Below are 25,508 nucleotides of genomic sequence, written 5' to 3'. Positions count from 1 at the left end.
AATGATGTGGATACAGGGGCTCACGATCAGAGTGGGCTGGAGAGAGGACACGGGGAGAAGAGGAGAGCTAGAAATGTGGGCAAGGCTTCCGCGCTCTGACCCAATTCAAACACAGCGAGGCTGAGAGACGCACAGCCCAGTGCTGCAGCTATAGAGGGAAAAATACATCGACAAAAAAGAGAGAGAGAGAGGAATAACGTAAGCAGTAACAGAAAAGAGAGACGAGGGTAGAGAGGGAGGGAGGGAGAGGGGGAGGAGGGAAAAGAGAGAGAGACAAGAATGAAATTGGAACTCGGCAAAACAGGACCCCGAGCGTCTAATACCGCTTGTGACCTCTGGTGCTCTTGCTATAAACAGGGGGAAAGGTGAGTGCAGGTAACTAGCGGTCAAACGTGTCGGTCGTATTTTCACGGGGGGCATTGAAGCACAAATATGTGTATACATGTTATTTCTGATGTCTCTTCTACTGATTGGAATGTAGGAATGCATGACAAATTCATCCAACCCCATTCTCTGACACGGCCTCTTCAACAATTCTTACCTCCCACAACTTAGATTTTTCCAATACGAGCCACTTTCACCAACATTACCATTTGCTCTGTAATTAGGGCGACTGGAATCATAATTGCGAGTATGATAAACTGGGCAAGACCTGTAGCGGTGCACAATGGCATAATGACACTCTATCAAATCATGTTGATACGTAATGATTTGTGGCATTTTGGACATGGCAGACGGATTTCAACAACTCAAGAGGGGCGTGGGTTAACAAGAGAGGGGTAGATTTTTCTTGTGTTTTGCAAAGCCAACAAACTCATTCATGTCCTCTTGTGTCGTACATCATGAGTTATTAATATAATTCTTTGTATTTGTATGTCATAACGACTTATTTTTGGTTACCCATTAGTCGTAACATTTCGCCCACACACAAACTGAGTGCAAAGAACGTAACAACTAAAATGTGGTGTTAAGAAAAAATAATGTGAAATTTTAGTACAGAGAAATGTTATTACGTTTTAAGGGTGTTGATGTTCGGAGACATTTCCAAAAGCGTCTGCAAAAACACCTGCACTTGCGACTGGTACTAACTTTGTGAACAAGAGTTGGTTAAATACGCATTAGATTCTGATGACGTCAAGAACCTAAATGAAAATCTGCGAAATTCATTTGTGGAGTGCAGCAACATTTTTATGCGGAAATAGATTTCTGGAAAAACAATTTCCAACACACTATGCAAGGATTTCTTTGCTCTACTTTTTCACGTGTAAACGACAACCTAGCTCCCACTTTATTTCTTTTCAATCTACTTATTCGTTCTTAACTCCTCATTGCGTACAAAACAAAATGAACAAATATGGCATTTTTTCCTAGCTTTAGAGTACTACATGACTGTCTTAAAGTGACATGTCACTCAACTTCAAGGTAACTTTGATAAATAGAGTAAAATGCAACAAACAGAATGGCAGAAGTTTAAGTACAAGCGAATACAGACACAGAACGTTATGGAAACTCGGAATGTCCTACGTATACTTATGATAAAATAGAATGCTGACAAAATCCATATGCTAAGTAGATGGGATGATTATTTCTTTTTTTTATCATCAAACCACACACAAATAATCATTTGATTTCATTCTTTTGGAAACTATATTTACATGAAGGGAATATGTGGTAATCATGGCATCACATGATTGAAGAGTTGTCACAACTTATCAATTGCAAATGTTTTGAGACTTAGGCTGTAGTTACTAGTTCGTGTAGTTACCCGACCTGTGTTTTTTGTTTTTTGTTGTTTTTGTTGTTTTTGTTTCGTTTTTGTTTTGTTTGTTTGTTTGTTTTTTTTTTTTTTTTTGGGGGGGGGTTGTTCTAAAAGAAGAGTTGTTTTTATGTGATAGTGTCATATTCGATGTAGTCTGAAGATGGGATTTGGTAAGGTACTGCGTGAAAAACACATCGGACTTATCAATTGCTATACTGTTAACCATTTTACACTTTTTATCAATGTCAGTCTGTACATATAAAAAGAAATGTATTTTTACTTCAAATAAACGTTTACACCTTGAGTCAAAACAATGTGTATCGAAATTGATTGTGAAAAGTCAGAAAGAGCAACCTGCTGGATTTATTTGAGAGACAACTTGTAGGCATCAGGACAGATCTCCTGGATCTGCTAAATGGCTAAAAAATGAATGACATCAACTCCCTCCCTTGACAAGTTGATGAAGGTTGTGTGCTACCTTGTAATCATCTAGGCCCTGGTATTAAGGTTGAAACATTGGATGGGAGTAAAGGTTCTCCACACGTTGATGAATCCCTAGCTGTTGGGGGATGGACACAAACGACGCTCAGCAGTAATAGCCCGGATTGCATAGATGACGGTGACCAGCGTGTCAGCAACATATTTTTCGGAGTTCACATTTTCACATTTGCGAAAAGAAGCAACCGCGACAACGAACTTGAAGTGGCAGCTTGTAATACTTTTCATTTCATGGACCTAATTCCTAATGTGTCCGGCTTTAAGCATATTAAGCTACGCTGTACAAATGAGATTAAGTTAAACGTCTTTTTTACAAAGCGAAGTCGCCCCTGTCAGGCCGCGGGTAATCCATCTCGTCCCTATAACACTCGCCCGCCTAAGATCGATGACAAAATTAGGCACTTCCAGCAAATTAATCTCGGAAATTCTCTGTGACTTTAAAGCGGTCGGCGTTTGTTCGCACTAAGGAAAAATAGCCGAGCGAGTGTAATCTTTTAACGAACCCGTCCTACGACATATGGCGCAATGGTTGCTACGAATAATTCATTTTCGTCTAGTTATGAACGTTTCGTACACGGAATATTATAAACGAATACAAGAGAACTGGGGAGGCGATCGCATTATCGGATTGCCGGGATATCAGCCGGAGTGTGAGGGGCTTGGACGTGCCGCCGACGATAGGTGGATCTTTCGAATCGTGAAATTAGGTTCGAATTCGTCTCTCGCTTCGGTCAGTTCGGACTCATGTAGGGTCTTGTACTTGTCGCAATTCATTACGAGGGCGTATCAATATATCTTTTGGATCACTGATACGTCGTATTGCCTCATTCTCGCCTTTACGTGAGCTCGATTCTCACCTTTCACATTTCTTTTCCTTACCAGCTCCATCATTTGCCTCGCTTTAGGTACATTACCAATTCCCTCTCCCCCCCCCCCCCCTCCCTTCCGCTCTTTCTTGTGCTATTAAAATATGCCTCCCACTTTTCTCGCTATTTTCCTCTTTCTCCAAGTTTTTGAATTCATCGGATTTAAAGCTAATCCGATTCTGTATGACCTACTTGTTAGGAAACAAGAATGAGAGGGAAAGAGAGAGGGAGGAAGGAATGGAGGAAAGGAGAGAGAGAGAGAGAGAATAAAGGAAGAAAAAAAGGTAAAGACTTACAGGGGAAAAAGTGTTATAGGATTGTAATGGCGAAGTTCGATTGGGGGTAAATATCCTCGACTCGATTGTGAGTATTTTCTTGACTTCAAGCTGGAGATATTACAGGATTGAAGGGGCAACGGCCTTTGAATATGTTGGAATGAAAGAATGAGAGAGACAGGGAGAAAAAAAAACAGGAGTGAAAAAAGACTTAAACAGGGTCTTGGCTACTGATGAAAAGATTATCACTGGGTACGATATACGAGAAGTATGAGTTGTTGAGCTCTTTCTCTATTTTTTTTTGACTAAGTAAAATTTTTTAATTTCATTTTGTTCTTTCTTTGCGCTTTTTTCATTTGCAGATCCTTTTTTCCCCAATTTATTCCTTCCTATAGCCCGAATCTTTTTTATACAGCCTTTTCCGCCTACACATACACACACTAGGTTTGTTTGTTTATACATACTTGTGCTTATTTTGCCCTGCCTGCTTATCTACATACATGTATACAATTTTCTCTCCCCTAGTTTTCACATGTGCTTTATTTTATTTCTTTTATCTATCTATCTGTATATATATATATATATATATATATCAATTATTATTATTTTTTTCATTACTGTTATTCCATTGTCACTTTTGCCATTACTATATGTGTATATACTTTGATATGTTTGATTACTTCCTTTTGTTGCCTCCTCCTGGTACACCTTTAGGGCTCCCTGTTTGTTCAGCCCCCCCCCCCCCCCCTTCCCTTGCTGTTGCTTTTTTCACTCTTTCCCTTTCCATATCCTTCTGGTGTTCCTTATTTTCTTTGATGTTGCCTCCCTATTCATCCTTTCCTTCAATGGTTGCCTCCTTGATCCTCATGATCATTACTGACCCTCCTCCGCCTTTTGTCTGTCCGCTCTCCTCTGCCTTTTGTCTGTCCACCCTCCTGCTCGCTCTAATCCCCTCCCTTTACCTGTTGGGCTCCTTGCCCATGACTTCCCACCCTCTCCTTTGTTTTCTTTGTTTTGTGTACCCAGCCTGTCCCTGTCTGTTCTTGTTGTGTGAAGTCCTTATATGTGATTACTTTCCCTGCCTGTTTGTCATTTTGCCTCTGACGAAGATTCTGCTAGGATCGAAAGCTCAGGCCCCTTTTGACTCCATTAAGTAAAATCTAATGAAATGGATGCCCTTTGTAGTAGAAATCTCAATCGGAGATTTGATAATTTGCAATTACTTTCAAACAACATTTTATTTTGTTGTTCACTGGTGAAAACAGATTATGAAACAATTATTAAAAGTATCTCAAAATGTTGTCAACATCGTGACCGGTTCTCCAAAAGAAGATACATGCACAATAGTGCAAAGGTAGAGAGAAAGAGACAAAACAACAACAACAACAACAACAACAACAACAACAACAACAACAACAACAACAACAACAACAACAACAACAACAACAACTCATGCTGCTGCATGTCTTCAGACTGACCATGTCATTTATCTTTCCTCTGTCGTGTCTTCAGACAAATTATAATTTCTCAAAACATACGAAATGAAATTGCAAAATCAGACGAAGAGTAACAACAGTGATAATCACCAGTAAAAACAATGGTGAATTCTATGGTCGATGGCATTTCAAACTCAACCCCATGGGCTGAGGAAACATGAATATGGAACTATCACTTCACGCTACTTGTGGCTACGACCAAACCTGTCCGCGGATTGAATTATAGATTTCACATTTGCACATGACAACCTATATGCGTTCAAATTGCGGTTAACAACGTATTTCGCTGCGCACCAATACATCACGAGGCGAGTGAATTCGCATAGACTGAATGATTCATTACGATTCGTCCAGGGCTTACGGGGCAGCTAAAAAAAAAAAAAAAAAAAATAGAATACAAAAATCAACCGATATTGCCACTAGTCTTTGCGCGTGGCGTCTCATGCGAAAAATGTTATCAAAACAACGCAGCACACCGCGTTGCAATTCTCTTCGGCGACTGTCGTGTAAACTCTATCAAGGCGCTCCCGCAATATCATATCGCTGCATACATATCGCGGTTATGAATCTAATCCCGTCCCACTATTCTCACAAATTTCGAAGGTCCCGCATGTGAGTGGTTCTTCGTATCGCTGTTTTGACAGCAATTACCTTTAATCGAAACTAAAACAAGTGGATCGGCGGTGGAAATAAATTAAATTATTTGATCATACAAAAGTTTAACCACCAAAGAAAAGAAAAAAAAAAGCGGAGAAGAAAAAGTAATTGGGCATCGGAGCGATTCAATACCATGCAGCAAGAGACTGAAGACTCATTGAGAATCAGTAGTTTATCCCTTCATTCTCAAACAACTCTTCAGACGAGAAGCAACTTAATAAGGCTTTCTCTCTCTCTCCCTCTCTCTCTCTCTCTCGCTCCCTCTCCCTTCCCCTCCCCTCTATATTGTCTATCTATCTATCTATCTATCTATCTATCTATCTATCTACCTATCTACCTACCTATCTATCTATCTATCTATCCACCTATCTATCTATCTGTCTATCTATCTATCCATCTATCTATCTATCTATCTATCTATCTATCTATCTATCTATCTGTCTATCTATCTATCTGTCTATCTATCTATCTTCTCTATTTTTTCTAGCCCACTGCATCAATTCATTGCATTCATGGCACCGACAATGACGGGACTATTTCTACCGCTGTTCTGTTCCACTAAAAACAATCAGCATAATGCTATGACTACAGCTAGTGATAGGTAAATAATCAGTACTCTCAATAACAAGCTGACAACAACAACACAACGCCGTTTTGAAAACAAACACGATCTTAACTATAGGTCTACACAGCACACTATATATTTCGATGCCCTCGTGTTATAATACAAATGATTTTATGCAAGATCAAAGGGAGTAAACCGGTATAAATGATGAAAGTATGAAACAACATAATTGCATATCGTTATCAGTATCAATGGCCTACTCTTACACACGTGCACAGATACACTCGCCATGCTTGACGTAACGAATGCAGCATCAAAAATACTACGACAAGGGAAAATACAAAAAAAAAACACACACAGAGGGATGTTTTTCGCGCCTCTTAAACACCATTGACTTGTATACTTGCTCCTAAAGTAGGGCCTACGTGTATTTGTTTTCTAATATTATTTGTTCATGCTTTTCTTTTTCAGCGTATCCTTGGAGAAGGACACGGCAAAATTGATATTATTTGGACTCCAGTAAAACTACCGAGCTCCTACGAAATTATCGGGTTTACATGTATTTCATATATTTTTTCATTCAAAGTATGTCTATTGTCTCATTGTAAACAAACGACGTGCATTTAAATCTCATTTGGATATGTAAATGTATAACATTGTACTTTACTTTGTTTATATGTAATTGTCATATTGTATACTTTCGTTGGAAATGAAATAAAATGAAATGAAATGAATGCAAATCATCCCGGTTATCTTTAAATTTGATATTATACGGCAAGAATTAAGAAACGCGATGTGTGTGTGTGTGCGTGTGTGTGCGTGTGTGTGTGTGTGTGTGTGTGTGTGTTTAACTTATTTCCATTCTCCTCCGTTTTGTTTAATTGATATCTGACATGATTCCTCGTTAACCTTCGGTGATACATGGCGTAGGAGGGTGTCGGAGCATAGCTAATCTTTGCTTGAACACCAACACAGAGGTAAAGTAGGGAAGAAGGGGGGGGGGGGGAGGGGAGGGAAAGGAGATGCGACGTCTAAGCGATTTTCCGCCATCGCACCTTCTTTGTGGTAATCGCCGTTTGGGCGGATAATCGAAAATGGCGTGCCTTGTCTCATCCTCGTAGGGACTCACGACAGGGGAGGAAAACAGACGAATGCAGAGGCGACAGAGTGAAAACACGAAATTAACCAAAAAAGGGGAGGGAGAGAGATGGGAATGTGGTTGTGACTTGGATGCTGGACGAGAGGAAGAGGAACGGGGAGATACCCGGGCAGCTGTCAGGACTCGAAGTCATCGTGGCTAATCGATGAGGATGATGGAAATCAGCATAATGTGCTAAATATTTAGCATTAAGACCAGAAAGTCTAAACTCTTGGGGGTCATGCAGAACTAGCAAGCAAGGGGCAACAACATGTGGGAATTTTCAAGCACATTGATGGGTAGTAAGGGAGAGGAGGGGAGGGGTGGGTAGAGATACGAGAGGAAAGTGCACATTCCAACTGACCTGCTTGACGTTTATTCCATTAATCGCTTGAAAAATCGCGTATCTATCGAAAATTCGCTCCCGCTTAGGTTCGACGTGGTTTTCAGGCGAAGAATCGATTTTATCCCATTTTTTTCTCTCTCTCTTTCTTGTGTTTATTGGTCGCGGCAAGGCGGGAGGTGCAGATGCTGGAGAAAGTGATGTGGCTACACCGCAGCAGGGATGGGAGAGTTGCGAACGAGCTCGTTAGCTATCAACCAGAGTATGTTTCTTTAAAGGGGATGGCTAGTAACCGATCAGTGGGAATCAGTGGGAATGCTGAGGGATGATTGTTCCAATCCTTGTGGGATTCATTTAAGAGTACATTATATATCTACTGTTGTGTGAAAATTATTTGCTTCAGAACGGTCTCATATTCAAGTAATGTGCAGATTAATGCCCCGTCACTGACCAGGGACGCTTACCTGGAAACATTGAACTGCACATTACTTGATTATGAGACCATTCTGAAGCAAATAATTTTCACACAAGAATAGATATATAATGTACTCTTAAATGAACCCCACAAGGATTGGAACAATCATCCTCCAGCATTCCCACTGATTCCCACTGATCAGTTACTAGCCATCCCCTTTAAACTGTTACTCATAACCACTTTTCGCCCTTAGGGTAAATTGGAAACAAGCATGGATGGGACATGGAAAAAGTGAAGTATTCATGAAGTAATAGTCACAAAATGTAAAAAGAGAGATTTTAAACAAACAAAATAATGCATTGTTCTTTGGTTCTATTCCTTTGTGGTCATTTTTGTATTCTGCCATTTCGTCGTCTCAAAATTCATATTTCGAGAAATAAAAAACAACAAAAAAGCAAACAAAACGAAACAAAGCACACGCACGCGAACGAACAAATTTATATCAAACACAAACACACACACGCGGTATGTATACACACGCGATCACACATGTTATAATGTCAACCCTTCATGTACGCATGCTCGTGTGCGTGTATGAGTGTGTGTATTATGTTTGCATACAACTGTGTATTCCAGATGAATGCTTTGTTATGAAAAATTACAGAAATCAAACACAGATTCATTGAAAAAAAGTGTTATTATCATCTTTTGAGATGGCTGTGGAACACCATTCAGTTCTGAAACTAATTATGTCCAGTAACTTCGTATCTCCCCTCCCCTCCCCTCCCTATCTTGATTAACCCATTTCCCCCCTCTGAATCCCTCCCCTTATTCTAACGTCTGTCTGTACACCTTCTCAATCTGCCATGACGAATTCAAGTTCAACCGTAAGTGATCAAACGAGATTGGACTAAGGGCCTATCGAAGCACAATTGTGGTTACACGTCCATCGCCGTGTTTAGCATGATAGGGGGATTTAACACAAGACCCCGACGGGCATGGACATGGCGGGGGTAATGCCGCAATGACCTCTAGCAGTAGGTCCACTCAGCAGGGCGGGGTGAGTGACCGAAACAGAGAGAGGGGGAGATGGAGGGGGGAGGGGAGGGGGAAGAGGGGCAGTAGTAATACTAATAACATGAAGGAAGAGCAACATTAGTAATAAATCGTAAAATAGCAGGTGTAAAACAGCAGTAATCATGACAATACTACAGAAAATAATAAAAGTAATAATATAAGCACAAACAGAAGCAGAATCAACAGCACATGGTCATATTAGTATTTCATTACCAGGCCTACATGTATCATAATTACTGCTACCATTAGGACTACTATTACTGCTACTACTATATTACTACTACTGGTACTACTACTACTACTCTCTACTACTACTACTACTACTACTACTACTACTACTACTACTACTACTACTACTAGTAGTAGTAGTAGTAGTAGTTAGTATTACTACTACTACTACTTCTTCTACTAGTGGTAGTAGTACTAGTAGTAGTAGTAGTAGTAGTAGTAGTAGTAGTAGTAGTAGTAGTAGTAGTAGAATGTAGTAGTAGAGGTATAGTACGGAGTAGTAGTGTATTTGCAGCAGTAATAGCAATAGCAATAGCAATGGTAGGGCCTCTATATTTACTCGAAGTTAAGCTAGTTTCATTTATTGTGTTATAAGTTTATTTAGGGGCAATCTTCCTATCTATAATCAAGTTCTGCTTTATGAGGATGGTCCCCTGCATTTCCAATTTCATATGAAATTGTGCACATTATTCTTTACATCCAATCTGATCTGTTTCTTACCGTACAACAAATTTACATTCCATTTGACATTGCTGTATATTTTTCTCCCCATACGTTTTTATTTTACAAGCGTTCCCCGAAATGTGTATTAATGCGTTGGAACAATTCATATGAGTTATGACATATCGGCAAATATTGTTATACATTGTAATGAAAACAGAATACAGAAATACACTGAACTGAACTGAACTGAAGTAGCTTCAGTATAGTCGTAGTAGTATAGTTGTAATACTATCTGAGTGACTGTACCTGCGCATACTTGTAAAGTATAGTGGTAGGTGCTGGTACAAGCTCTAAAACCTGAAAATAGAGGACAGTGTGCTACGTCCCTATAGACTATTTTGCTATTTTGCTTATTTTTTGAGGACTTTTTTTTTCATTCTAACTTGCGCCCTAAGTAGATACATACAAATAATGTAACATCCAACACACTGCAAACATTGCATGAATTTATGACGCTTGGATTCTTTCAAGATCGAATTTGAAGAAAAAAAAAAGAGAGAGAAATGATATCACTGTGGAAATATGCCGATATAATGTCAACTGTTGGTAATCATCTCCCCTACCCTCCTCCCCTTGGTACCAATATGGGTCATGGGTGTGAAAAAGAACCCCAAACGCGGGTCTTTCCATTCATGCCTCTTTCATAGACCTCTGGGCTATGTCTATTGTCCCCCGATCATCAATCAACCACAGAACGATCATCCATAGAATTCTTGATCATAAAACGCCAATTGTGACAGTAGATTTACCCGATTCTATTCCCCTTCTCTTTCCACTAGTCACCACTGCTGCCTAAACAAGATAAGATACCACCAACAACAACAAAAAAATCAACCTTCTTCAACTTATTAATGTCGTGTGTTTGCTCCGGGCGTTTATCATTTGGGGGCTATTTCAATCCCAGTCGGTCTTCCACACTAAATACCAAGTTCATTAATTCGACATCGGTTTAAATAATTGGATGGCTGTGCGGGGAAACCGTACCAATTACGGTGATGACTTTTGAGTTTCCTTTTTTATTTGTGTGTGCATTGCTTTAGTAAGGCTGGGAACCATTAAAACTCTAATCGGATCTGGCGTGTAATGTGTGTTTACATCAAAATATCACATGTCGGCGATTTCTTCTTCTTTTTCTTCTTATTCTATGTCCCCTTCATTTCCTCTCATAATCAGCACATCCATTCTTTACAAAGCTCGTTTAGTTAATAGTGATAACATCCTCGTGGGTAAAGCGACGATTCGTTCGTAATGCAGCCGCTTTCGTCTGAATGACGTTGAGGGCTCACTCTGCATTGCTATTCAAGAGCAACGGTAAAAATGGCTCTTAAACAAACGAAACAGAATATTTGGTTCAACTGCTACATGTCTTTCACTTTGCTCCGATACGTTTTCGAGCGTGTTGCAAATCGATGCTGAGACAAGTATTATAGAAGACAATATTTGGCACCCTGCATTAAGATGGCATCAACGTGTAATTTCAGGAGTCCCTGCAGTCTAATCAGAGTAATATGTGGTAAAATCAGAGTTCTGCGATGAACTTAAAAGTAAAAAGTGTCCTTTTCTAATTCGAAGGAGGTAGACAGAAAATTTATGCCTTGTCATTGTGGGCAGCACTGTTCGAATTCATATCACATTGACAGCAAACAGCTTGGTCTGCTCCTATGTTTTCTGTAAATCCATTCGCGCCAAAATTTTGTAGGAATTTGTGTCCTCTGGGACTTACAGGGAGAAAACCAGCAGACAAAATCAAGAAACCAATAACATCCCAGTAAACGATTACTTATCAGGGTCTGATGGGGGAAGATACGTCATCACTGATAGAAACATTCATCAAGCGGGTAATCATATCTGGAATCAAATCCAACCAGTTGGTTTCTGGCATCTCCTTACTGACATGTCTGTCTCTATTTTCCGGACGACATCGCAGGGTGAGCCACGAAGATGCGCCTCGGAGAAAGCAGGGGAGAATCCCTGATTTTGCTAGCAAGTTTTATCTTTCGACTGTCAGGAAATACGCAATGATTCAACAATTATCAGAAAAACCATGCTGCCCGCAGCGACGAAGCGATACACCAAAAATTGAGGAGAGGTGTCGTTTCAACAGAAACTTTTTATCATCATTATTATCACTTTGTTAAAGGGGGTGGGGTGTCGTTACGAAGAAGTTCTCTGTTTTCAGAAGGATACAAGATTTTGAGGAGGGAGCGGGGGTAACGTGGGGCACTGTTAGGGGGGTTAAAGTGGATGGGTAAGGGGGAGGGGAAGGAAAGGGGAGGGGTAAGGGGACCGGGAATGACAAGAAATTGAAGACATGGCAGAAGTCGAGTCGGGCACGCATCATAACGCGTGTAATGGGATCACTTGTCGGTACTGTGCAGAGGGTGTGAGAGGGCCAGGTCGCGCGCCGCTGCTAACGGAGTACGGCGTTGACAGTGCTCAGGCGCCGGAAAGTTTGCCCGATTGTCGAATAGATTTGGGGCAAGTTTCCCTTCCCCTACATATACTTTCTGGATCTTTGGTTGTCTGTTTGTCAGTACGTCTGTTTGTCAGTATATCTGTATGTCTTTGTCTGTCTCTACGTCACTGTCTTGTTCCTCGACCTCTCTCTGGGTTGATTGCTGCAAGAAAACTGAGAAGGAAGTGTAAAAAGAGCCAGACGGGTTGACAGAAGTCTTTTTGGCCGAGGAATGTGACACCTACTTAAATGGCATGCACAAATCTTAACTCTAACATTACCCGGACAATCGTCTTGCGTAAGATGGCAACGATATTTTCAAGTATATGGGACTAACAGCCTTAACGTGGACCACTGTTCTATGACATAGATGCTGAAACTGGTATTTTCGTCGCTTCTACAATTCCCTAGCCGCTTGCGGTTTTCATAAAGAATCTACAGTCATTTTCAAGTTTCTTCCCGCGTTTCCACTGTGTCGCTTTGACTGAGAAATGACCTTCGAGATGATAATAACACAAAAGGCGTGTCTTCATCAGCCCGAAGTTCAAACTAGCGGGACATTTTGCGGTCTTAGAAAATAGCCCGATACAGCGAATGTGCGTCTTCATCAGCTCGAACAGCCTGCTTCGGGAAATTAGTCCGAAAATTGACGCATGCGCTCTTTGCAATATTACTCTGCCTGGCTCGCGGTTCGAAAGTGGATTTCCCCGCTCAAAATCTCCTATATCACCGTATGTACGATTCTACAACCAGGGAGGTGAGCAGTACAGCAAATTCTCTCCAAAGGGATATTAATAACGCTACTCTTTCTTCTGTCCAGTGAGGCATCTTATATGAAATTAACGAATTGCAATGTTTAAACAAATCCAAAATGCACACAATCTGCAAGAATCTTCAGCTATAAGGTAGAGTGGACCAGAAGAAGAAGTTTACAAAAAAACAGCTAGCATGCACGGCACTGAGTTTTAATAGGGAGGTGAGAGAAATCACCTCCCTGGTTTTAAAGATGACAACAACAGTAGGCCTATAGTACACACATGTGATCCTTGAATACACCGTGCCTGTAATGTACTATACACAATCACTAGCTGCTTGTACATGCGCTTTACATTGCCAGCTGGCTAACCAGAAGCGTGGAGGGATCGAGAAAATTTCGGGCTGATGGAGACGCACCCAAGATAGCGCGCTATTTCACGAATTAGCGCTCTAGTTGACGAACTAGACCAAGATTTTGGGGGAAATTTTCCCGATCAAATAGCGCGCTATCTGCGTCTTCACTACACAGATAGCGCGCTATTTTGACATCGGGTTAGTTTGGTAACCGCAAGATAGCGCGCTATTTGAAAACTTCGGGCTGATGAAGACACGCCAAAAGACTTTATACTGGGACAAAGGTTTCAGGGGCTGAATAGCAGAAGGGAGGAGGGGGCAGTCTGCAGTGACAGTTCAGAACAGGTGATTTCAACTAAAAAAAAAAAATCAGTTGGTTATCAGTGTGTGTGTGGGATGTGTGCGTGCAATTGTTTGCGCTGATTGTATGTGTGTATTACGAGAGAGAGTGGGGGGGGGAGAGAAAAGAGATATGGGCAAATAGGAAAAAATGAACCGAATTAAAAAGAGGGAAGGGAGACATGAGTGAAGATCAAGGGATGATTTCATTCTATACGACTTTGAGCAAATTTATCCTATGAATCTACTAAGATAGTAAATTCATAATCATTTCACACCCGTTATGACCCGCCGTAAACAAGGCAGTAGAAATCGAGAAATATTTAGGAAGTGTGTTGGAGATGGTGATGTAGGTGGGTCATAATTATATCTGCTGAATTATAATAAAATTCCCTTAAAAGTTAAGAACAGAAAACACCGAAAACAACCACAGTATGAAATGATACGGCGACGGCCATTTCCACCCTACTCCGTCTATATAACATTCGCTGTCACGCGCCCCTTTTATCACGCGGGATAATAGAGAAATAATTTATTCAGTTTGCGCCTGTGTATTACCGCTGGATGAATGGTCAGTATTGTTGTGTGGGTGATAGGTCCCTGTCACATTCGAAAGATAAAACTATCCTCTTAGGACTAAGTGACGAAGAATCTCAGGCGGTACGCCATGTGTGCGCAGGTTAACTCTGTCATGGCAAGTTTGAATTTCATCTTCACTTCCTTTGCCTAATTTGCATTCTAAATCAGCATCACTGCACATAATCCTATAAAAATTAGAGAGTTAGAATCATGAAATTTTACATCAATAGTACGAACTTGGATAGTTCTGCAAACCGCCCTGGTTTGGAGCTGCTTGATAGATTTCAACTTTTGAATACGATGATTAATCATTTTACTTCAGGAAATGTTAGATGATTATTTATGAATTCCCAGTATAATATGTATCCACCTTCCATACAACGGTACGATAATAATCATATTTAAGGCGTAACGCAAAAAAAAAAAAAACTGAGTTAAAAAAAAATATTTTCATGCCCATCTTGCTACCTGCTTTCGTGGAGGTACAGAGAGTTGGACATCTTAGACATGCAAATCAAACTCATTTAGAGGTAACCAAATGCTTAGATAACCGCAGTAGTGTTCTTTTGAGTAGAACTATCTCAGTTGCGTGATATAGAAACACGTGATATTTTAAGTGGTAGAAAATCGGGCTCTATTCGATCATCCTGTACTCTAATCAAATCTCAGGCACATTGCAGACGCTCTGTAGGAGTAACTTTAACGCTTAATTTCCAGCGCAATTTGGAATTTTGCCGCAAATTTTAGACTTACTTTTCATTCGAGCGTCTGTATGTCAGGTTTCGGAATTTATGAACGAATCAATGAAAATTACTCGTCTGCATTAAAAATGCAAAATTGACACTCCCTTTCTTTCACACTTATGCCTCTTTCATTTCATTTCCTGTGCTAGTATCGCCCAGAATTGTGAATTCATGGCAAATTTATATTACTGAGAAAAGGATACTAATAGGTAACGGCGTTTCACTGCAGAACGATTTTCGGGGTTGTTGTTTTTTTTTTATGGCAAGTGACATTGTATGTTGACATCACTTCTTTCCAGGTATAAATGTTTGTTGTTGTTGTTGTTGTTGTTGTTGTTGGTTAAAAAAAGAAAACGAAAAAGCAAGAAAAGAACAAACCACAAAGACAGCTGCAATGGCAGACTGTAATATCGTTCAGCCGAATCTAAAATAAGCAACACATTTTTTGTGACGTTGTGGCAATAGCCATGTAGGCATCGTATACATTTGTGTCTCATATTTGCATACTTGTGTTATGACTGGCTGGGATCGGGATTAGGCGTATGATGTGAATTGATCGATCAGGACGGCAGTTCAACGCCATTGGGGAAAAAAAAGTAAAGTGCACCGCGTGTCATACCATATAGCGGCTCACCATAGAACAACCACTACAAAGACGCGATAATAATGCAAACACAAGAATCAGTTAGATTGCTAAATATTGGTCATCTCGCCCGAAATCGAACATCCTTTCTGGAGGCACCCACCGTACTATTATTATTATTCTTTCTTCAGCCAAAGAGGGTGATGGGGCTTAAAAAGGGGGTAGAGCCATTACGATATTGATGGTGATAAAGGCGCATTGGTATCGAATCGTTTTATCCAGACGCGTTCAGGCGGGGTTCTGTTTTCACGGTGGGGTGAAGATTTCGCACGCGAAGCGAGTGGAAACGAGAACAGCGTAGGCCAGGGTGGACGGGTACGTTTAGGGTAGGCGAAAACTAATTGCGGAAAAAACAAAGAAAATCAATTCAAATTTCTCGCATTTTAACCGACCTTATCAAAACCAGGGGAGAGACGGCATGAGGGGGATTCTGTGCCTTAAGGATTTTAATCCACTCTGCACCAATATTCTAAGATGATATTGACATTGTATACGTAAACAATTGTTGCAGACGGGATTCAAAGATAATATAATTATAGGCACAACACAAAAGGTTACGGTGTCTATGGGAGGCAAAATTGCACTAATTGTGACTTACACGAAGTCATAAATTAGCACACGCACTATCACCACACATACACAGAACAAGAACAATAACAACACATGCATTATTGTTAATGATTTTGTTATTGATATTGTTAATTATTATTATCATTATTATTAATACTATTATTCTTATCATCATCATCATTATTATCATTGTCATTATTATTATTGTTATTATTATTATTATTATTATTATTATTATTGTTATTATTATCATCATTATTTTCATCATGATCATCATTATCAATGTCATCATTATAGTCACTGCTACTGCTGTTACGATTAGTGCTGTAATTGCACCGGGGGCACTGTTTATGATTATAGTCGATACGACTTTTGACTTTCAATAGGATATCCCGGGTTCGAATCCCCTTTAATTGCCTGTCCTTGGACAGGATGTAACCCACCATGTCCCTCTCGACCCAGTTGTATAAATGGGTACCTGGCAATACTAGGGTAATAATAATGGCAGAGCCCTCTGGTGTAACAGTGACAAAACACTGAAGAGACTACATTGGACAATATCCCTTATCATATTACTGTCTACACCTTTGCGGTGTCTCTATTAAAATCAGCAGTATTATGAAGGCAGTAAAAGTCCAATGCATGCAAAATAAACATAATTACAAGAATCAAACGAGTACTAAAACGCTTGAAGAGGGAACCAACTTGTTGTATTGGAAGGGTAACGCCCTAGACCAGCGAGTGCTTGCTTGCATGGACGGTGAACGCGTGTGGTGCGCATCTGTTGTGCAAGGGTAACACTGAATCTGGAGCGGAAAATTGACTTTAAAAACTAAACCCTTTGTATTCTTTCAAAAAGTCTTATACGCACAAGTGATAACATGACGATGAAGCAGCACTTCCAAACATGATACGTGAACCTGTTCTAATATAAAGAGGATAGGGTGGTGGAGGTGGTGGTGGTGGGGAGGGGTGACGGGGTTCCCTTTCTTTGTCTTTCACCCCCATTTCTCTCCCCACTTCCCTATTTGCGTCATATTGTCTGTTCCCGGCCAATGAACTTCATATTTGTCTGGAACAATACTGGAATCGTGTCACGCCAAGAAAGCAGAATGGAAAATAAGGAGGGGAAAAAATGGACAAAAGTTGGCGGGCGCAATTCACTCCTGCAAATAATCACTGTTTGCAGCTCTCTTCGAACTTTTGGCAAGGATAGTTGGATGTTTTGATTCCATTTCATCATCATTCTTATCTCCGTACGCCTAGCTATGTCTTTCATTTTCGCCCTATTCCTTACTGAAATAAAGAATATAAATGTATAAATCAATCTATTCAGTTATCTCTCTCTTCTCTCTCTCTCTCTCTCTCTCCCTCTCCATCTATCTATCTACTTATCTATCTGTCTATCTATCTATATCTATCTATCTATCTATCTATCTATCTATCTATCTATCTACATTACGATACATTTTGTTTCTATATTGAAAGATAGCTCTATGCATATAATTGTACATATCATGATAAGTAAATATGCATGTGGGTGCGTATACCTCTCCATTTAGCTATGTATATACATGTATATTCATAATTCATAGATACAGATAAATACCTAGGTTGAAAGTTAGATAGATAGATAGATAGACAGATAGATGGGTAGATAATATTTCAATATACAGTCAAATATAGTTATAGCAAAAGCCAAAAGAAGAAGATAGGCAAATACGATGCTTGACTGACACTTTCTGCGTTTTTGGTTGATTGATAGCAATCTCCTTCTATGTAGGTATATGAATACATGGCTAGCGAGCAAAGACTCCCCGGCATCAAGCTCAACAGAGGACTCCACGTCACTATATCCCACAGGACCTTTCCTCCATAAGCCCCGCATTTTCCATCGGTTCCACAAGACTTCTTATCGTCGAGCTCAAATGCGAGTTCTTCTCCTTAAATGCCAACTCCCCCACTTTTTTTTTTCAGTCTAGCGTCGAAATAAAATAAGGCATTATCCCATACATTGCCTCCTTAAAAGATTATTTCCTCTTTTTGATTTCGGTAAGACGAGGGCTTTGAAGATTAGCTTCCACAATTACCAAAGTAAGTAAAGTACACACATATATTATAGTCTAGCAAGGCACATAAAACCCACAAACACACAGCAACCCACACACAAACACGAATGTACTTTTTCTATCTCCTCATCCAGCTATTACATTGTTTTCATTCATAATGAGAACAATTTATTCCAAGGGGTGATAGCTGTCTTGTTGGTCATATGGTCTTGAATTGTGTTATGATATCATCATCGCGTTTTAAGAAGACGCAATAAAGACGAACGAATTGGGTGCAAAGAGTGTGTTTGGTCATTCGATTTGTTTATTTCAATGATCCCCATTTTCAGAAGGAAATTAATTGAGAAAATGTGACAAGTGACATGTGAAGTGAATTCTAGTGAAGAGGATAAAGATTTGGATTATCAGATTTACGAAAACAGCTTTCCTGAAAACCGCATAAGATTACATCGTTATTGTCTTTCAAGCAAGGTATTTAGAGAAGTATAATCTATGCACGTCGTGTATATATGTATTGATGCATTTACACCATAATGCACGCATGCACAATCATGTAAGTATAATGCATAAAGAAGTACCGGCTTATTTCATGTTTTGTGTGTGTTTTCGATACTCGTTAATACACACATTATAAGCACTTCGTAATTACACGAAAATTCTCATTATTTCCCAAAATATATTTGGCCACCAGGCTAAGGAAGAATGTATAGGGTCTCTATATAGCCATCACACTGTCCGCTGTCAGTGAATGTTGTCTCTTTTTTTTTTCTGTCATAGTCTTAATCATGCATTAAAGAGACTGGAGCATTAAGACTAGCCCTAAAAGAAAGCTAAGTGCGAGCGACGATCCCTCTTCGAATGTCGGAGGCGTTCGCGCATCCAGGCATCGTTAACGCGCTGTAATTTCTGCGCTCATTCGCCCCAATCTCAATGCGCTGCATTCATGCCCAATGTGACACGCTCCCACTGACAGAATGGTTAAAACCCATTTCAGCGTAAGAGCCAGTATGTTTCTACACGGTGAGTTAAGGTTAAACGACCCTTGACCGACGAGGACATTGACATTCTAGTGTACAATCTTGGCAGGGGAAAAAATATGGTCAAAACATAAAGAGAAAACGAAAGGGGGGGGGGGCGAGGAGAAAGGAGGAGTGATGTGAACACGAAAAAAGGCGCAGAAGTGTGAATGAGGGTAATTTAGTTTAAAATCCCATTAAGCTACCCTTTTTAACGAGACACACACACCTCGGCTGAGTCGTAAAGGGATTTTCGGTCGGTCGGATTAGCGCGGTGTTTTTTTCATAATGATCACCAGCACACACTACTTTAATTCGTCCGTGTGGGACTGAAGAGAGAATCCACCACGGAATACCAAAATGGAATGGGCAAGCGTACAGGCAGATTATATCGGCGATAATATTTCGGTCGGTGTATTTCTGCCGTCCGCAGAGTTTACGCGTCTATGTTAACTGGCATTGAAAATATTTTGCGGTCACTGTTCGGGTATAATGGACGCTGAGAGTATAAAGAATAAGAGAAAGGAAAAAAAAAGCATGGGTGTGCATTCCATTTGGCGGAACTCAAAATTCAAATGGCGGAAACATTACTCGTGATATTCTCGTGTTACTTGGATGCTCGACATCTAAAATGGTTCTTGTGATTTCTTTAAGGTGGTCCATCATGCATCATCCACGATTACAGATTATCAAAACGCATTTTCCTCCTTATTTAAGGGAACAATATTAGTCTGTCTTTTGTCGATTTTGCAGATCTGTTGCCGATGCTGCAACCGAAATATATCCATCGGGCATATTCCTTCATCCGCTCCTTTTGTGTACTTTTCAAACGGTTATGATCGTCATAACATACAGTAGTTTAGATCTTCACATACATGATGATCGATATAGTCTTGCAAAAAATAAAAATAAAAATGATACTTTGTTATTTTCCTCCCTTTAAGCCTAATTTGAGTGGAGAGGATGATGTTTTACTAACTTACCTTTTCTAATGACTGAATGGTGCTCGCCATGGATGTAATTTGTTGCATCGTCATGGGCCCCCTGTAAGACAAGACAGATAACGAGGAGAAATTAACATTATGCCACTATACACCACTGCTATGCATACATTGCCGCATTACTGCGACAATTGACGACAACGGTGATGATATTTGAGACTTCAAACTAACAACATTACCATCATAGAATATAGGCCTATGACTTTCATTTATTGTAAATGTTATCTTTATCATTCTTCTTCTTCTTCTTCTTCTTCTGATGATGATGATGATAATGATGATGATGATGAAAAAGGTGATGATGATGATGATGAAAAAGGTGATGCTTCAATACAAATCAGTTTTGCTATATGAATAAACACACACATCACATACAACAGCAAAGAAACCCGAAAAGACTGTAAGATATAATTCCTTTAATAGGCACATTGGCCTAGCAGCATGCCCAAGATTGTGATTTCTCAAATTTGCTCTGGTATACCTCTGACAATACAAAGGAATACTAATATTAAAAGTAATGACGGACAATACTGATGGGGCCATTTATGAACAATGCTGTAATGGTTGTGGAAAGATAGAATGAGTTGTGGATGGCGTGTAAGAATATTATTAAGATGTACATTGAGTGCATGTCTACGTGCTCTTAAAACTATGTTGGACTTCATCCTAAATAACTCATATTTAGTGAGCACTTGAAATTAAGACACCGGTCACTCTGAAACTTTAACTATGTTTCTGTGTCTGAGATTGAGATGGCCACAAAGAACTATTTTTGTCAGTATAGGGTACTGTCTTCAGTTTACCAAGGAGTTATCAATACCTCTAGACTTGAGTTGACTAGAATGTATCTGTCTTACTTAGAGGAGGGGGGGGGGGGCTGCTGTGGTGGAGGAGGGACTACCGCCCTCTCTCGTCCACTGTTTGGGCAACTACGACGGTACGGGCGGGCAGCGTAACACTTGACGCACATCACGCGCCCCACTGCGATGAAAGACGACAACTTTCTGTGACATTTTTGCAGCGAATAGAAAATAATAATGGAGATATTCGCGACGATTGAAGGTCCGGGGACTTGTAAGACGATCCGGAGTGTCGCGGCAGAGCACAACCGCACCGAAAACACTAATTAAAACAGATGGAGAGCGACGGCATTGCTTTACTGGATACGGGAACCGAGGGAGAAGAGTTCGATTATTCCATGGTACGAGAAAGGAATGGACAGTGTGCTCGCGCGTTCAATAAAGGATAGATGTTAAAGGCCCCGATCAACAGCATTTCGTAGTGAGGTGTCTGAGCTTTATCAACATGAAACCAGTGTAAAATAAAATCAAACTAAAACTGCTGCTGTTAATGATTGTTAAAGGCTTTGCAGAAATGTTTGAGCTACCGTAATTACTGCTCTCAATAATCATTCCCCATTGAGGGTACTATTAAAGTCATTCATTTCTGAAACGGCGCGTTTGTGTGATAATATTTTGGTTATCAATATTTGATTGTACCTGTACAAATCTTTACACTATTTGTACGCTATTTGTCGCCATTATTTTCTCCCTATTAAAGCATCTATACCTTACTCTACTACGATGATAAAACAAAATTTCACTACTGAAGTCACAATGTTCAAGGTTGAGATTTAATTCTCGAAGTGGAAAGGTAAAGGTCTGGTCATTAGGTCTGAGTAAAGGTACTGAAATGACGGGCATTAATATAATATACATCTGCAGTTATAGCTAGAGAAATTGACGTACACATTATTTCAGTTAGAGGTGAATTAATGAGCCCTGCAGCTGATATCTGTGAAATTCATAATCCTTTATGAGGCAAACCTAGTGGTTGGCGAAATAGACACATTGCTTAATGACTTGTATGGTGAAATGAGACAAACGCACTGCACGTATTAATATTGCGCAATCTTGTTTTTGACGTTCTTATTCTTAATGAGAATAAAATCTAAATACGAGGTCCATTTCTTTATCTGACGTTGTGGTATTCGACAGTCAACGGTCAGAACGGCCTTTGGTTTGGCTCCAACGAAAAGTATCGTAACTTGTCGAACTATTGTGACGTATAAAGGCCCGCCGAGTTCAAATCAAGGCGGGACGCGAATGTCCCATCACACACAGAAATGAACTGAAGCGACCTTGCTCACTATTTCGAGGAATCCGTACGAGGTCGCTCTGCCGCGGAAAAAAAAAAAGAAGGTTGTGTTTACACGGAGTAATTGCTATTTTTGAGAGAATGCGGAGAGAATCAGCAGGATGCTCATTGCGGACTCCGAAGAACATATCGCATTTCTCCGATCACCACGATGGTGGGGGGTGGGGGGGGGGGGGTGGTAGTCAAGTGGTGGTAGTGACAACGTGGGAAGACAAAACATTTTAGGCTATGAAGGCTCGTCGGCACCATTGTCTTTAATGACCTTTTAGACCTCAGTGGATTAATGTGCAACTCACCAACACTTGCGCTAGATTTTCCTATATGAGTCTCCAAAAACACAGGTAGCCAGAGAAAACAAAAGAAGATAGAATTCAGACAAGAGAAGGTGCGAAACAGAGGAAATTATGATGAACATTGTTTAACTTTGATGTCATAGTGTTTTTGTCGTTTTTGTAAATTATCATTTATTTCAATAACATTCATAAAACTAAGCAAAGACAAAGAAGAGTCCGTAAACACTAGAGGAATATTAAAAAATACATTATGGATTTCACACTTTCAAAGGAGTTAAGGGGTATCAATTCATGCAGTACATAGGGTACAGAAGATTGTCGTAGCGGTCGCACACAATAGGGCCTATATCAGGCCATGGGATGGACCATGCACTTTTCTTTTCATAAATGCCCTCGACGCAACCTGTGCCATGATTATTGTATCTTAGGGGTTCAATGCGAACATCATAGATTACGATAACCAAGACTAAAACAGCAACAGGAGAAAATACAATTGGAGCAATACAGATGTAACGTCGAAAATGTAGGACGGCGCTGCATGAAAGCGTAGATAACTGACCCGACAATGCCTACCTGGTTTATTGAGATTTACCTTTATGCATCATTCTCATCTTCGTTCGAGCAATCAATGAACTCGTTACGTCAACCTTACCTCTACAAGTGGATTAGACAGCGGCCATGCCCCCTACGTCATCAAAATCATCTATCAAAAAGTCCAAATAAAACTATTTCTGCTGTCTTTTTGTCCCGGATCTTAAAAACGCAAATAACAGAAATAGATTTTGGCCTATTTTTCAATTATGGCTGCTCGACTTGGATTATGTGGAGTAAAAGCCATCAATGTGGAAGACTAAACTGTTATCACAACTTCTCGACAGAGTGCTTTGACTTTGTGTGGCTAGCGCGCTTGAGAAATGGTACCATTCCTGGCTTATTTGATGAACGATGGAGAAAGAAGAAGAAAAAAAAAACATAGTTTAGTTGAGGACACTGCAAAATTGGCCCATGATGGAAGATAAATACGTGGATTAGAAGCCGGACAACGGGAGAAATTCAGTCGCAGTTTGTCGAGATATGTGGAGCACGACATGCTCTGCTCGTGGTTTGACGGTAGAAAGGAAAACTTTAATTTCAACCTTGCCTGTTGCACCCTACCTTCCCTCCCTACTCACCCCTCCCCACTTTTCACCCGCTAGGAACGTAGACGGGCCTCGCTATAATAGTTAAGACATCTCCCCCTGACGATTCAGAAATTTTTGCCCTTCATTCACGCCTCGCTTTACACATGTTTAAATAAACGTCAGCGCGTAGAGCCACCACGTGCTGAAGGCACACACTGAGCGATAGAAAACGCGTTTATCGACTTCTATTAAAGCTGGAGGAAAGCAGAGGAGTGCGGTCAGGGTTATGGCACAGACCCCTCACATTATACACAACCGCGCGAGCCAGCTTCTTTTTGGACGTGGGGAGAAGCGGAGCTTTGCCGACACCCAAGAAACGGTCTCCAGCACCTCAGTTTATTTGGTATACATAACTGACAAGAATTGGTAAACATCAAGAGCAAACAGGGAGACGAGGTTCCTCAAACAATGGCGGCTGAAAATACGTCGTATAAATAACACAAAAGGGACAGAGGAAGCGTCCGGCGGTGGGAGAGTTGAGGTGCACTTTCTCGGGAAGAGCCGAGTCCCTCCTGCTCCCAGCGACCGTGGCTATGGTGATGATGCTGGGTAACGATGATGACTTCTCGCGCGCGAACGCCTGCATTGCGTCCGCTGCATTGCTTCTGATTAGCATATTCGATCAGACAAAACACAGTCGGGACACGATCAGACCCTGTCAATTCATTACAAATACATCTCTGTACAATGTTACTCACAATGCAGGTAAATTTGACTCCATTTAGCGATTTCAATCCATTATTTGTGTTCTCATCCTTAATCACCATAGTAACAAAACCCCAATATCTAAAAACACGCATGACAAAACACACCTATGCTCCTCATCACACAAAGTTGTCGACTTACAGTCCATGGTTCAAATTCGTAAATAGATAATGACTTATACGACGCTACAAAGTAGGAAAAAGCGAATACTTTGTTCTCTCCCCTGCCCCCCCCCCAAAAAAAAAACATCGGGAGTGGGGTATAGCTTGCTTATACCATAAAGGATTTCAAACTGATTTACTCATCTCGCTTTGACCGTCACACCTGTAAGGTCACCCCACGTCTACCAAACTGTTTGCAGACGGATGTTTTTCAATGGAAAGACGGCTTGCTACTCTAAAAGCTTTCGACCCGTATAGGGTTAGTCTGCTAGCGCAAACACTAAATTTTCTTTGGAAATAGTGAGAAAAAGGAGGAAAGAAGGAGATATTCTTCTTTAATCTTTTAATTTGTATTAGGAAACAAGAAAGAACGAAAGTTAGGTATCTGCCTCACTTTATCTTTAGCAATGACATCCATGTAATGGATGATGGAAATACTGGGAAATTCAGCTCTTGAAACGTAACCCTAGGGACAAAGTAAATCCACAGTCAAAGTGAAAATATCACAAATGGGTCTGGGACGCAAGGCTACATGGTGAGACAAAAGTCAACTTCTTCTTGGTGATGGAGTTAGTTAAATCATATCAAGAACGAAATCGGCCTGTGCCTGTCTAGAGCTCAGGTATAGTATATTAAAATAAACTTAACATAAATACATGTAATCT

General features: G+C 40.4%; 1 pseudogene; it reads right to left on the bottom strand.

The window, feature by feature from the left end:
* LOC139720462 (transcription factor AP-2-alpha-like) overlaps nt 1-25,508 on the bottom strand; it is a 141,688-nt pseudogene that overhangs the window by 39,594 nt on the left and 76,586 nt on the right.

Source organism: Diadema antillarum, unplaced genomic scaffold (genome assembly GCF_040938485.1).
Source record: "Diadema antillarum isolate AM-2024a unplaced genomic scaffold, OU_Dant_1.0 scf00000128, whole genome shotgun sequence".
Lineage (NCBI taxonomy): Eukaryota > Metazoa > Echinodermata > Echinoidea > Diadematoida > Diadematidae > Diadema > Diadema antillarum.
Note: the sequence above shows the minus strand (reverse complement) of the source record. Positions and strands in the feature narration are given on the sequence as shown.